At 47.3% G+C, this 14,879-nt stretch overlaps 1 protein-coding gene across 1 annotated transcript in view; it reads right to left on the reverse strand.

Moving 5' to 3' along the window:
• SYCP1 (synaptonemal complex protein 1) overlaps nucleotides 1-14,879 on the reverse strand; it is a 5,090,281-nt gene that overhangs the window by 4,190,245 nt on the left and 885,157 nt on the right. The window lies entirely within an intron of this gene.

Below are 14,879 nucleotides of genomic sequence, written 5' to 3' on the forward strand. Positions count from 1 at the left end.
ACAAGCCGCCACTACAGCCATACATTTTGAAAATGTCCTGGGAGCTGATTGTAGGAAGGTACATCCTGACTATGGTTGCCCCCAACTTTTTGCCCTGTGTTTTAGCTGGTTTTTGACATAGTCGACCTGGGATCCTGCCAATCAGGACCCCAGGCCTACTGCTCTCTCTTTAAAATGGATTCCATGTACCCTAGGTACATTTCCAATTGGTACTGGGCCACCCTATCAGACCCTGTAACTCAGGGCATGGGTGTACCCAGGGCTGCCAGGGGCTGCAGCATGTATTATGCCACCCCTGGCTGGCCTCCTAAATTTGACACAACTGGCTGCATGACAGCTGGGGCAAAGTCGTGTAATCACCCTTTGCTGTAGGTGTAGTATGCCTATACCTAACCCTAAAATGGACACACAGATTCCTATCAGTCACTCCTATGGCAGGCCTTGACAATCCTGAAGGCAGAGTGCTTGGAATCGTGTGAGATGGTGCTCTGGCATGAGCTGAGCCTGTCTGCAGCTTGCGGAACCAAGTCCTAATAGCTGTTCCATGATATTGCATACCATATACTCTTAAGTGCATTATAATCCTCGCGGTTAAATGCTATCTTTGGTATTGCTTTATCAAAACATGTCGAGTAAGGTGTCATACGAATTGGAATACTAACCCCTCGCCAATTCTGGCGACGGGGTTAGCATTCCACCCTTCTAGAGGGACACGACATGTATGTAACTGTGAACCCCGGTTAAAGTTAACTGAAGCCTCAGCTCCACAAAATGGATGCTGCCACCACAGACACGAGTCTGACCCCCTGCAGCTGGGAGTCCTTCCAGCGAGGGGAGCCTGGACAAAGGGTTTCCTGTCAGGGGCGGTGCTAGCACCGTCCCAGACATGGTTTTGTGTATCCTGGGTAGGCAGGGCTTTTCAGGAAGGTGACTGCTGAGTGGCACCCCGGTGCTCACTACGCATAGGCCGGTCTGAACCAGTTCCAGGGGCACACCAGCCCCTGGCCTGGGGAAGTCCGGCATGGAAGAGGGGTGTAACCACCCCCCTCCTAGTCCCACCCATAGGCAGGACCTAGTCACCGGGTCAGCCCCCTTTTTTAGTATAAAGATGGGAGCGGGCCCCCTGTTCAAATTAGATCATCTTTGGAATCAAGACACGACTTTATTCAAAAGGACTTCAAGATTTCTTCATCAAGATTCTCCCTTGTGGCTAAGGAGTAGTCACCCTGCATCCGCAGGCACCATCCTAAAGAACACTGCGGTCTGCTGCAAGTCCTTCATCACGAATCCGACGACCCAGCTCGACGAGACCCGGCTTCCCTGGCACCTCTGACCTCTACTCACCTCTACAGCAAAGCTGAGAACCGTGAGTGCGACGAGACCTCGAGGGACTGACGATCGCCAAGACTGCACGACATCTTTACAACAAGCCCACAGTGTCCTCCACGGGTGAGTGCTTTGGGGTCCGAGAAGCCCCGACCCTGCGCAGCTCCAGCACCCAAGGTCAGCCTCCCTGCATCTCCACGATCTGCGTGGGGCCCTTCTGCTGTTTGCTGTGCACCGCGTTGTTTGGCTACTAGCCGGCTGGCTTGTGGCCTTCTGAACGACGCCCGACGACATCACTGCTGCTGGTCTGGTTGCTCCAGACTGGCCCTTGCTTCCTTCTTCAAGAGAGGCACCCCGGACCCTCCTGGTCCACTCCAGACGCCATTTTAGGTCCACCGCGTGGGCTTGAATTTGCCAAGGCTTTGTTGCCCAATCCTGGGTCCAGCGACGCCGACAGCTTCTATCTTCGTGGGACAGCACGCTCCTCCATCCTGGTCGCCGACAACGCCTCCTGGTCCGTGAGATCTCCGAGCACAGCGTCACCCACTCACCTTGTCGAGGTGGCTACCATCCGGTGCCCTCCTGGTGCCCACTGACTACTGGCTAGTAGTCTCGAACTTGGTCCCCTCTGCTTTCAGGTGTCATCTATCTTCAAGATCCAGGCTTGGATCCAACTGAACTTTCTTCACTGGTCACCGGCCAGCATCTTTTCTTCCGGCTCCTGGTCCGTCTACGAGGATTCCCGACGTCTTTTCAGACCTATGCAGTTGCAGCCCCTGGGCTAGGTAACTTTGGCATTTCGGTGCCCCAGCATAGCCTCACTATCTAAGGGTCAGGATCCACTGTCGTTTTCTCCCTACCAGGTCGGGTTCGCCCGAGAACACTAACTTTTCAATTTCTAGCTACCATAGACTTTTGTCCGCATCTCGCGTGAGAGTGCACACACTGCACCCGAGTCCCCTAGGCCTCCTAGAAGTAATCTAACGATTCCCTAGTCAAGTCCTAGCGATTCCAAAAGCTATTAGTACTGTACTTACCTGCTAGTAATTTCACATTCCACTTTCAGAGTATATGGTTTTCCGTGCCCCTCGGGCATTTGTATATACTGTGCTAACTTAAGTATTTTTGTAAGAGTTTTGGTTTGTGCTTAGTACCCTGTCCTCATAAAGAGTACAGGGCTGTTGTGATACTTAATAAATAACTGTTTATTTTCATAACACTTGTGTGGTGTCCTTTCACTTGGTATTCAAGGGGTATATGTGTGGTAAACAGCTGGCTTAACACGCCCTCTCGAGTCTTTAGCCTTAGACTGCTCGTATCCACGCTACTAGGATAGCTGGTCTATAAGGTTGACTTACAACCAATCATCAATAAGGGTTGCTGGACTGATACATAGTGTTCACTAGAATAGTGAGCACTGCATATCAGGCCACCTTCTCACATTGGTGAGCAGCGGTTGGAATTTGAGCTTGCTGTTGTTTTACCACACGTATCCTAAGAATATCTTGTTGAAAGATCACATAAGTACTGTTAGGTACATATAACTAAAGCTTAGAATACTCTGAGTTCTACTGAACCAGCTGTTGTAGCTCTTCAAGGCCTAGCACACCTTGGCTGCAACTCTTAGCAAGGGATCAGTAGGTAACACATAGTGTAGGTAGGTGCATCACTTACACCACACTAGAAACAGTATGTCGGACAAAGGAGGAAACACTGAGTCTCCCCTTGTGTCAGTTGACCCTCCACAGGTCATCCCTTCAAGATATACTGTGCTTAGCTTCCATGAGTTACGACAAGTGTGTACCTCTAGGAAGATTAAGCAGGGGTCTAACCCCACAACTGCCTTTCTGATTGGTCTCTTAGAGACTTATGATGCAAGGAGGGCTGGTAACCCAGACCCTTCTAATCCAGATGGCAATATGCCCTCCTTACAGGGTCCCTTTGATAGCCAGGACCATCCCCTTCAGGAAGCAGATGATGCTGATGATGAGGATGAGGATTTGGTATCAGGGGATGAGGCAGATAAGGGACAGGTAGAAGTCAGCAGACTAACCAGGTCCAACTTAAGCAGACATGAGCTTGGTACTAGGGGAGCCCTGGGGCCACTCTCAGGTCAGCTTAACATTGGGAATGGACGAGTTAGGTCTCTATCAAGAGGCTCTAACAGATCCCTTCGAACCAATGGCTCTCTCAACTCTTCTCACAGAGGGATGTCTTCCCCTAAGAGGAGAGTGTATGAAGCTGAAGAAAGGGCAGTCAAACTGAGGATTGAAAGGGAAGAACTTGCCCTGGCCAAAGAGAGACTTGCCCTTGCTAGAGAGCAAGAATTATGTGGGCTACAGCCCACTGGTGGCAGCAATAAACCTAGCAATAGGGAAAGGAGTGTTGATACAAAGCACCTGAATAAGATAGTGCCCCCCTTTAAAGAAGGGGACGACATCCACAAATGGATTACTGCTTTGGAGAGAGCCTGCACTGTGCAGGGTGTTCCCCAAAGTCAGTGGGCAGCTATCTTGTGGCTCTCCTTTGATGGTAAAGGTAGAGATAAGCTCCTCACCACAAGGGTGGAGGATGCTAACAATTACAAAATCTTGAAGAATACACTGGTTGATGGGTTTGGTTTAACCACTGAACAATACAGGATGCTGTTCAGAGACACCCAGAAAACTCAGTCTCAAGATTGGACTGACTTTGTTGATTGTGCCACTAAGGCTTTTGAAGGCTGGCTACTGGGTAGTAAGGTTACTGATTTTAAAGGATTGTATAATCTAATTATGAGGGAGCAAATCTTAAATAATTGTCAGAACCAGTTATTACATCAGCACCTGGTAGACTCTGATCTGACCTCTCCACAGGAATTGGGTAAGAGGGCAGACAAATGGGTCAGAACCAGGGTTAGGCCTAAAAACCAGGGTGGTGACCAGAAAAAGGAATCAACCAAGCCTCAAGAGAAGGGTGGGGATAAATCCACAGAGAAGACATCCCAAGGGCCCCAAAACTCCAACAAGGGTGGTGGGTCCCAGAACACTCCTTCAGAACAGAAGAAACCTTATTGCCATACCTGTAAACAGGTGGGTCATTACAAAAGTGATGCCAGTTGCCCTAAAAATGGTAATAAGGGAAATATACCCCCAGGTAATACTCCTAAACCTCCTGTTACCACTAGTGGTAATCCCCCAGGTGGTGGGAGTGCCCCCAAGAATGTGGTGGGCATTACTTTGGGCAATCAGGAGGACTATGGCCTAGCCAGGTTCCCTGACCACACTCTTGTCTGTGAGACTGGCATGGGGTTTGCCAACTTCACTACTGGACCCCACATTTTGGGAAAGTATAGACAAGAAGTTTAAGTGAATGGTCAGAAAGTTGAGGCATTCAGAGACACAGGGGCCAGCCTCACCATGGTGAGTGACCATCTGGTCCCCTCTGCTCAACTGACCCCTGGTTTTACTTATCAGGTGACAGACATTCATGGAATGAAGAGAAGGCATCCCATGGCAGTAGTCAAGCTCAGCTGGGGTAATGTCACAGGGCCCATGAGAGTGGCAGTGACAGATAACCTACCTGTAGATTGCTTACTGGGGAATGACCTGGAACTCTCAGCATGGGCTGAGGTGGAACAAGAAACTCATTCCAGAATGATAGGCCTATCCAGACAGGTTAGTGGGGCAGTAATAGCTACAGCCCCAGTCCAAGCACCAGTCCTCCCTGAAAAGGTTGGAAGGGCAGTGGTAGCCACTGCCCAGGCTCAGACAGACTTTCCAGAGCAGGATAGGAGGGCTGTGACAGTCACAGCCCAAACACAAACTGAGTGCCCTCATGAAAAGGTTGGCAAGGTTGAAATGGTCTCAGCCTCTACTCAAACAGATAGTGAGGTTGTGAAGCCTGAAACAATGGATCACTCCACTCAAACAGAGAGCATTGAGGAGGAAGAAGAGTCTTCCCCCTCCCAGACACTAGGTGAGAGCCAGCATCCTCAGGGAACTGACTCTACCCCTGTTGAAGGAACTGCCCCAGAGGTAGTCAGGCCTAGCCTGGCAGAGCCCCTGATGGTAGTGGACCCTTCCCAGGTGGGACCCAGTCTGGAGCAGGTAACCTGCACCTCTCTACCCTGCCTCAGTCAGCCCAGGGCTGTGGAGGTCAGGGAGGCCAGTGGTGGACCCAAAAGGGCCCCCTGTCCAAAAGAACCCCTTAATCAGCAGATTAGGATCACTGAAGCTGGTAACCCTAGCCAAGTGAAAATAGAACAGACTCCTGAGGGATCCCCCTTAAAAGTAGTTAGGGACCTCCCACAGCTGGACACTGTTGGGCACAGTCAAACATGGGGCCTAAAAACCCCAGACCTGACCTGTCCCTCCAGTAAGCCAAACAGAGGGACTCAGCCTCCAGCTTTAGGTAGCCAGAGGCTGACCCTGAGAGCTCAGTGCATCTCAGCTAAAGAAAGAAAGGCACACATGATGAATGGTGATTGGAGGAAGTTGAGCCCAAAGGTAGAGGAGCCTCACTTCAGTACTCCATCCCAGCATCAGCCTTCTTCTTTCCCAAGACACACCAGAGACAGAGATTCCCTATGGTGGAGACCCTCAGATACCCTTAGGGTGAGGGGTTGCCTAGTGGACCATGACACAGGGGGAAACCAAGCCAGAGCTGGTCCTTCCTTATATGGCCACTTAGGTAATAGAGGCTTACCTGGACGAGGATAGCCTTATCTCCTTTCGTTTGGGGGGGGGGTTGTGTAGGAAGGTACATCCTGACTATGGTTGCCCCCAACTTTTTGCCCTGTGTTTTAGCTGGTTTTTGACATAGTCGACCTGGGATCCTGCCAATCAGGACCCCAGGCCTACTGCTCTCTCTTTAAAATGGATTCCATGTACCCTAGGTACATTTCCAATTGGTACTGGGCCACCCTATCAGACCCTGTAACTCAGGGCATGGGTGTACCCAGGGCTGCCAGGGGCTGCAGCATGTATTATGCCACCCCTGGCTGGCCTCCTAAATTTGACACAACTGGCTGCATGACAGCTGGGGCAAAGTCGTGTAATCACCCTTTGCTGTAGGTGTAGTATGCCTATACCTAACCCTAAAATGGACACACAGATTCCTATCAGTCACTCCTATGGCAGGCCTTGACAATACTGAAGGCAGAGTGCTTGGAATCGTGTGAGATGGTGCTCTGGCATGAGCTGAGCCTGTCTGCAGCTTGCGGAACCAAGTCCTAATAGCTGTTCCATGATATTGCATACCATATACTCTTAAGTGCATTTTAATCCTCGCGGTTAAATGCTATCTTTGGTATTGCTTTATCAAAACATGTCGAGTAAGGTGTCATACGAATTGGAATACTAACCCCTCGCCAATTCTGGCGACGGGGTTAGCATTCCACCCTTCTAGAGGGACACGACATGTATGTAACTGTGAACCCCGGTTAAAGTTAACTGAAGCCTCAGCTCCACAAAATGGATGCTGCCACCACAGACACGAGTCTGACCCCCTGCAGCTGGGAGTCCTTCCAGCGAGGGGAGCCTGGACAAAGGGTTTCCTGTCAGGGGCGGTGCTAGCACCGTCCCAGACATGGTTTTGTGTATCCTGGGTAGGCAGGGCTTTTCAGGAAGGTGACTGCTGAGTGGCACCCCGGTGCTCACTACGCATAGGCCGGTCTGAACCAGTTCCAGGGGCACACCAGCCCTTGGCCTGGGGAAGTCCAGCATGGCAGAGGGGTGTAACCACCCCCCTCCTAGTCCCACCCATAGGCAGGACCTAATCACCGGGTCAGCCCCCTTTTTTAGTATAAAGATGGGAGCGGGCCCCCTGTTCAAATTAGATCATCTTTGGAATCAAGACACGACTTTATTCAAAAGGACTTCAAGATTTCTTCATCAAGATTCTCCCTTGTGGCTAAGGAGTAGTCACCCTGCATCCGCAGGCACCATCCTAAAGAACACTGCGGTCTGCTGCAAGTCCTTCATCACGAATCCGACGACCCAGCTCGACGAGACCCGGCTTCCCTGGCACCTCTGACCTCTACTCACCTCTACAGCAAAGCTGAGAACCGTGAGTGCGACGAGACCTCGAGGGACCGACGATCGCCAAGACTGCACGACATCTTTACAACAAGCCCACCGTGTCCTCCACGGGTGAGTGCTTTGGGGTCCGAGAAGCCCCGACCCTGCGCAGCTCCAGCACCCAAGGTCAGCCTCCCTGCATCTCCACGATCTGCGTGGGGCCCTTCTGCTGTTTGCTGTGCACCGCGTTGTTTGGCTACTAGCCGGCTGGCTTGTGGCCTTCTGAACGACGCCCGACGACATCACTGCTGCTGGTCTGGTTGCTCCAGACTGGCCCTTGCTTCCTTCTTCAAGAGAGGCACCCCGGACCCTCCTGGTCCACTCCAGACGCCATTTTAGGTCCACCGCGTGGGCTTGAATTTGCTACGGTTTTGTTGCCCAATCCTGGGTCCAGCGACGCTGACAGCTTCTATCTTCGTGGGACAGCTCGCTCCTCCATCCTGGTCGCCGACAACGCCTCCTGGTCCGTGAGATCTCCGAGCACAGCGTCACCCACTCACCTTGTCGAGGTGGCTACCATCCGGTGCCCTCCTGGTGCCCACTGACTACTGGCTAGTAGTCTCGAACTTGGTCCCCTCTGCTTTCAGGTGTCATCTATCTTCAAGATCCAGGCTTGGATCCAACTGAACTTTCTTCACTGGTCACCGGCCAGCATCTTTTCTTCCGGCTCCTGGTCCGTCTACGAGGATTCCCGACGTCTTTTCAGACCTATGCAGCTGCAGCCCCTGGGCTAGGTAACTTCGGCATTTCGGTGCCCCAGCATAGCCTCACTATCTAAGGGTCAGGATCCACTGTCGTTTTCTCCCTACCAGGTCGGGTTCGCCCGAGAACACTAACTTTGCAATTTCTAGCTACCATAGACTTTTGTCCGCATCTCGCGTGAGAGTGCACACACTGCACCCGAGTCCCCTAGGCCTCCTAGAAGTAATCTAACGATTCCCTAGTCAAGTCCTAGCGATTCCAAAAGCTATTAGTACTGTACTTACTGCTAGTAATTTCACATTCCACTTTCAGAGTATATGGTTTTCCGTGCCCCTCGGGCATTTGTATATACTGTGCTAACTTAAGTATTTTTGCAAGAGTTTTGGTTTGTGCTTAGTACCCTGTCCTCATAAAGAGTACAGGGCTGTTGTGATACTTAATAAATAACTGTTTATTTTCATAACACTTGTGTGGTGTCCTTTCACTTGGTATTCAAGGGGTATATGTGTGGTAAACAGCTGGTTTAACACGCCCTCTCGAGTCTTTAGCCTTAGACTGCTCGTATCCACGCTACTAGGATAGCTGGTCTTTAAGGTTGACTTACAACCAATCATCAATAAGGGTTGCTGGACTGATACATAGTGTTCACTAGAATAGTGAGCACTGCATATCAGGCCACCTTCTCACACTGATCTCAGGCCAAAAGGGAGCACTGCGTACTGATAATGACGAGCCGCCACTTAAAACCTGAGAAATTTGAGATGTTTTCTGGATACCGGAATATGAAAATAAGCGTCCTTTAGATCGATGGAGCACATCCAATCCCCTTGGTGTAATTGAGGGAAGATCTGGTGAAGAGCCAGCATTCGAAATCTCTCTTTCCGAATGAATTTGTTCAGTCGCCTCAAATCCAGAATGGGTCTGAACTCTGTGCCTGGACCTTTTTTCTGTACAAGAAAGAATCGAGAGTGCAGGCCTTGACCTCTCTGCTGGAAAGGAACTGGTTCTATGGCCTTCTTGCTCCTGTTGCAAACGCTTTATATTCCACTGTACCATGTTTAGAGGGCGCATGACAGGGGGTGGCTTCTTGAATCTCAAAAGGTACCCGTTCTGAATGACATCCAGCACCCATCTGTCCTTCGTGATCTGTTTCCACTCGTCCAGATAGCGCACAATACTTCCTCCAACCGGAGTGGGACACGGTTGTAGAGGAAGCCTCCGTTCATTGTTTCTGAGGCTGCTTGGCAGCAGATGACTGCTGCCTATTTCCATTGCCTCTGCCTCGTGCAGGCTGCCGCTGCTGGAATTGCGATCTCTGTTGATTCTGGACTTGATTTTGCGAAGACCAATTCGTTTGTTGGCTCCTTTGCTGAAAAGATCTCTTGTCATAGGGACGAAAAGTACCCCAACGTTTAAATTCTTTTTTCTTCTCACGGCCTTAAGAGTGTCCAACTCCACCTTCATTTTAGACATCTCGTCGTCTGCATGAGATCCAAACAGAGTTGAACCATTAAAAGGCAAATTGACCATTTTTCACTGAGCCTCCGGCTTTAGCCCCGTAAGGCGAAGCCAGGCTGTACGTCTTGCACAAACACTGTGTGCATAACCATGAGCAGACAAGTCCGCCGCATCAGCAGCCGCGCTAATGCTCTGGTTAGCCACCAGTCCTCCTTCCTCCACTATTTCCAGGAAGTCTTTCTGATCCTCCTTAGGGAGTTTATCTGCAAAACGAGCCACTGAGTCCCAGAGCAGACCGTCATAGCGGCCCAATAGTGCAGACGCACTGGCCACTCGCATGACCGATCCTGAGGTATTGCACATCCTTCGCCACAAGGAATCCATACTCTTACTATCCTTTTCAGGTAGAGCAGAAGAGGTAGAGGCTGCCGAATGCGCCTTCCTGACTGCCGCTACAATCAGGGAGTCTGGTGGTGGGTCAGACCGCAAAAACATTGGGTCTTCCTCTGGAGCCTTGTATTTCTTCGCAATCCTAGAAGGACCTGAACCCACCGTGGCCGGAGTTAGGAATGTCCTCATTGCTGGTTCAATCAACCCGGGCACTAACGGCAGAAGAGGCCTGCCAGTCGTCTTGTGATGCAAGGTTTCGAAGATGACTGACGTTGCTACCTGGGGAACTGCCATTTTGATGCTGAATTTACTCGCTCCACGGCATAATACATCATTAAATGTGCTTAAATCGTCTACTGGAGACACTCTGGAAGGAGGAGTAGAAGATATAGTCGGAGAATAGTCTCCATATGAAGATCTTGAAGAAGATGAAGACGATGTAGAAGAAGGAGTAGGAGATCTACGTCTTCTTTGAGGAGTTGCCGACCGCTGCCTCCTACGCTCCCTTGAACGAGATTTCTCTCTCACTAAGGATCTTGAGCGTGATCTTCTATGCAGCTCCCTCCAAGGGACCGGAGCTCTCTCCCCCATTATCGGACGCATCTTCCAATGCCTCAAACTTTCCAACCACCTCGGTGACAAGTTAATAGGCCGCTCTGTATGCTCAGGTGAAGCTTCAGGCGACACCTGCACGATATTCAGCTCCGCGGAAGCCTTGGAAGCACTAGAAGCTGCACTGTGGTCAGAAACCAATGAACCAGACGGAGTCCGCTGTCTGGGCACCAACTGTCGGTCATCTGACACCTGCCCTGAGGTTGAGCCCGAATGAGCCACCACAGAAGAGTCCTGGTGCATTATCTCTTGCCACACTGCAGATCTGTTGTCTTGCTGATCATGTGGGGAAGTCTCCACTCTAGGTTCGGGACTTATTTCTGACCTCGACAAAGACCTAATTGAGGTCCGGGAGGCTGGTCTTGAGACCTAGACACTCCATGCTTCGACGTCGACCTACGTCGCGATGGAGACCTTGACCTTCTCTTTTTAGGTCTCGACGTCGAATCCTTTGACGTCATTCTTTCTCTCGACGTCGACTTTTTCCTCGACGACGACGTATGTCTCCCTCTCGATCTCGGTCTATCCTTCGACGTCGACCGATGACTCTTTCTCGACATCGACCCTTTATCCTTCGACGTCGACCCTTTATCCTTCGACGTCGATCCTTTTTCCTTCGACGTCGACACACGATCCTTCGACGTCGGACATCTCTTGTCTCTCGACGTTGACCTCACACGATCCTTCGACGTCGAGCGTTGCACTCCCGACGTCGTTCTCACTGCAATCGACACCAATTGCCTCGACGTCGACAAGGATTTCGACGGCGACTGCCTCACCGGCGATGTCCTCAACGTCGATGGAGCTCTCTTCGACGTCGACGGCGATCTGGTTCTCGACGTCGAGCGCACCTTTTTTGACGGTAACGCTCCCTGGAGTCGATGTTTCTTAGTTCTACCTTCTGGAGACGCTGATCACGTTTGGGCTGAGAATATGGCTTGGCAGTTGATAATAAGCCTTTAGAACTCTTCTCACCACGGTTTTCTCTCTCCAGAAGGCCCAGCAACCTCATTTAAAATAAAGGTGGCATTCTGACTAAAAAACACCAACAGCTTAGTCAGAAAAGGGTAACAAACCACCACCAAAGTTATATGTTGTCAAGAAAAGGCAAGAAAAACCAAGTTCTGACAGAAAATACTTTAAAAGAGCAGAGCTCAAGTTCCAGGTTCCTCACAGAACAAGCCGGAAAAAAGAACTGACCTAACTGTCACCTGTGGGGCATGATGGGAACAGAGTTCTCCTGGAGGCCTTAAAGGCAAAGTGTGCAGATTCACTGGGGCCTTAAAGGCAGGGTGCCAGTCTGATTTTCTGTACACAGACATTTTTTCATATGCAGCCCTTTTAGGCTAATAACTGTTTACAACAGGTTCTTTGATGAAAATAAAAGGTTTTTCATGGCTATGAAATGCATTTTAGGCTCATGCCTGTTTATTGCATTTATATACAGCATATTTTCATGCTTCAGAACGTGTAAGGTTTGGTTTGATTAGCCTATGTGTTAAGGTTAGGCTGCATATTATGGTTATTATACATGTATATGTGTATAATTACTTAGTACGTTGTACTTTTGGTTATATTTACACATATATATGTATATTGTTTATGTGTTCCGGGTCCCCGCTCATGGGCGGAGATAATTCAGTGCTTATGACTATTAATGAGTATCCCCTGGAAGAGAACAGTGGTTCAATCCTGCAGATGTTTGAGCTCTTCCCTCTCATTCTGTGGGTTGGATGCAGTCGTTTTTCAGGTCTTTCTGCTGAGAAATATATAATAATAATATAGATGGAGAAGAGCAAAATCTCTTCTCAGTGAGCACTCCCGGGTCATGCATCTTGGGTCCCAATGGGTAGTGTCATAGTGCTCTGCTCTTTGTCTAACTACGTACACAGGTCTTAGTGGTTCTGATGATGACGAAGTACATGTTGTCTACCAACTTTTACTCAGATTTAAGCAGCAGCATTTTTTTCAATCCAGGAATCAAAAATGTCCTGCTATGGGAGGCCATACAAACATTCCTTCCACATTTCCAGTCCTTTCAGCAGCAGTTGCTCAGTGTCAGTTTTGCTTCCAAACTTTTGCAGATCGTTACAGACAAACTGACAACTCAGGGTTGGTCTAGCACTTGATAATTTTGATAGAACTATTCAAGTGCAAGTCGGTCTTCACTTAATGTCTGATGCATTGGAAATGGTATACAGACAAAATATCGACTCCAAAATATCGACTGGACATAATATCGAGTTTTAAATATAGACTGGACAAAATATCGACTGGACATAATATCGACTACAAAAATATCGTTTTTCAGGTAAGTGAAGTAATATCGACTGTATAAAATATAGATAGCAAAAATATCGAATTTGTAATAATATATAATATTTTATAGTGTATTTTTATGTAATAATATGTGTGAATAGTGTGTATTAATGTTATAAAATATTTTATTAAATGAATTTTGTTTTTATAATAATTGCGTAATGTAATTCTGTAGCGGGTTGTGGGTTTATAGGGGAATAGGGTGGGAAGTAATTTAATAATAATTAATTAATTAATATATGTTTGTTAATATTTTTAATTAATAATTAATTGATAATTAATTAATTAATATAATTTTGAACATATTTTGTATTAGTAATTAATTGTTAATTAATTAATTGTAATTAGTTAATTACATTAATTAGAGTAAATTTTTAATATATATAATTTTGTGTTATTTTTAAGTAATTAATTTGGAAAAAATAATATTAATTATTAAAATAATTACAGCTAATGTTCTAATATATTTACTTTATTGTTATTGTTAATTAATAATTAATTGGTAATTAAATAATATTGATACATTTTGGGTAAAGGAGCATTTTTAGGGTTCAGGGTCAGTTTTCAGTTTTAGGGTAAAGGGGTATTTTTAGGGTTCAGGGTCAGTTTTCAGTTCATGGGTAAAGGGGTATTTTTAGGGTTCAGGGTCAGTTTTCAGTTCATGGGTAAAGGGGTATTTTTAGGGTTCAGGGTCAGTTTTCAGTTCATGGGTAAAGGGGTATTTTTAGGGTTCAGGGTCAGTTTTCAGTTCATGGGTAAAGGGGTATTTTTAGGGTTCAGGGTCAGTTTTCAGTTTTTGGGTAAAGGGGTATTTATAGGGTTCAGGGTCAGTTTTGGGTTTTTGGGTAAAGGGGTATTTTTAGGGTTCAGGGTCAGTTTAGGGTTTTTGGGTAAAGGGGTATTTTTAGCGTTCAGGGTCAACAAATAAGATTGTAAAAAATTATTTTTATTATTTTCATTTATTATTTAATTATTATAATTTAATTTAAGTAGTTTTAAGTGTATTTTAGTAAATAAAATTTAATATTAATTTAATTTAACACTGTTTTTAATAAAGTCGATATTTTTTACATCTATATTATTGTTAACGATATTTTGTACTCAATATTTTTGTACTTACCTGTTTGTAGATACAAACTCGATATTTTGACTGTCGATATTTTGTCCACGATATTTTGGCAAGTCGATATTTTGTCCCTCGATATTATTTCAGTGATCCATTGGAAATCAATATATGATACTTACAGTCACTTAGGTACAATGATGAAAGCATGTATTCTGTCAGACAGGAATGAGTATCTCTTCCACAAAGACCTCGAGACGATCATGATCTGTTACTTTAACCCCTTTCTTTCTTGTCCTGAATGCAGACAATTGTGAGGTAGCACAACCTTTTTATCATGGTAGAGCAGAGACAATGCCCTTATCCACAGTGCTTGTCAATGTGCTACATTTTGCAGACAGCACACAGTCCTACCTCCACTGGTATAGTTGAGAGAGGGCAAAAAGTGCTTCACTGATTTACTGGAACTTTGTTGACAGGACTTGGACACATAGCAGTCTGGCAACAATACCTTGTGCAGGGAAAGGGAGATGAAGGAGCAACACAGAGAGATATAGGGTGACAAAGGAAGAGCATTTGTCAAAAAGTTGAACGTCTGCCTCAATGGTAATTTAGTGGCTCTACACATGCATGGAGACCGACAACCACATGGACACAAATTTCTCTTGCACACCCAACATTCCCCACACATTCTTCTCATACTCAGTGAGATGTTAACAGGTTGTATTCATAACAAACAGCCTAGCATAATATGGAGGGGCCGTGTTCGACCGCACCCACTTGGGGTACAGATAAAAAAGGCCTCTTGACCATAGCTCTTATGCAGTTACCAGAATTCAAGATAAAAATAATGCCATTTTCACTGTATCCTTAATTCTAGCAATGCTGAGTACTCTCATGTTGAGATGTTTCACGAAAATCATGTAGAACACGTGTCAGGAAGCTCATCA

The sequence above is a fragment of the Lissotriton vulgaris genome, chromosome 5 (assembly GCF_964263255.1).
Source record: "Lissotriton vulgaris chromosome 5, aLisVul1.2, whole genome shotgun sequence".
Classification (NCBI taxonomy): Eukaryota; Metazoa; Chordata; class Amphibia; order Caudata; family Salamandridae; genus Lissotriton; species Lissotriton vulgaris.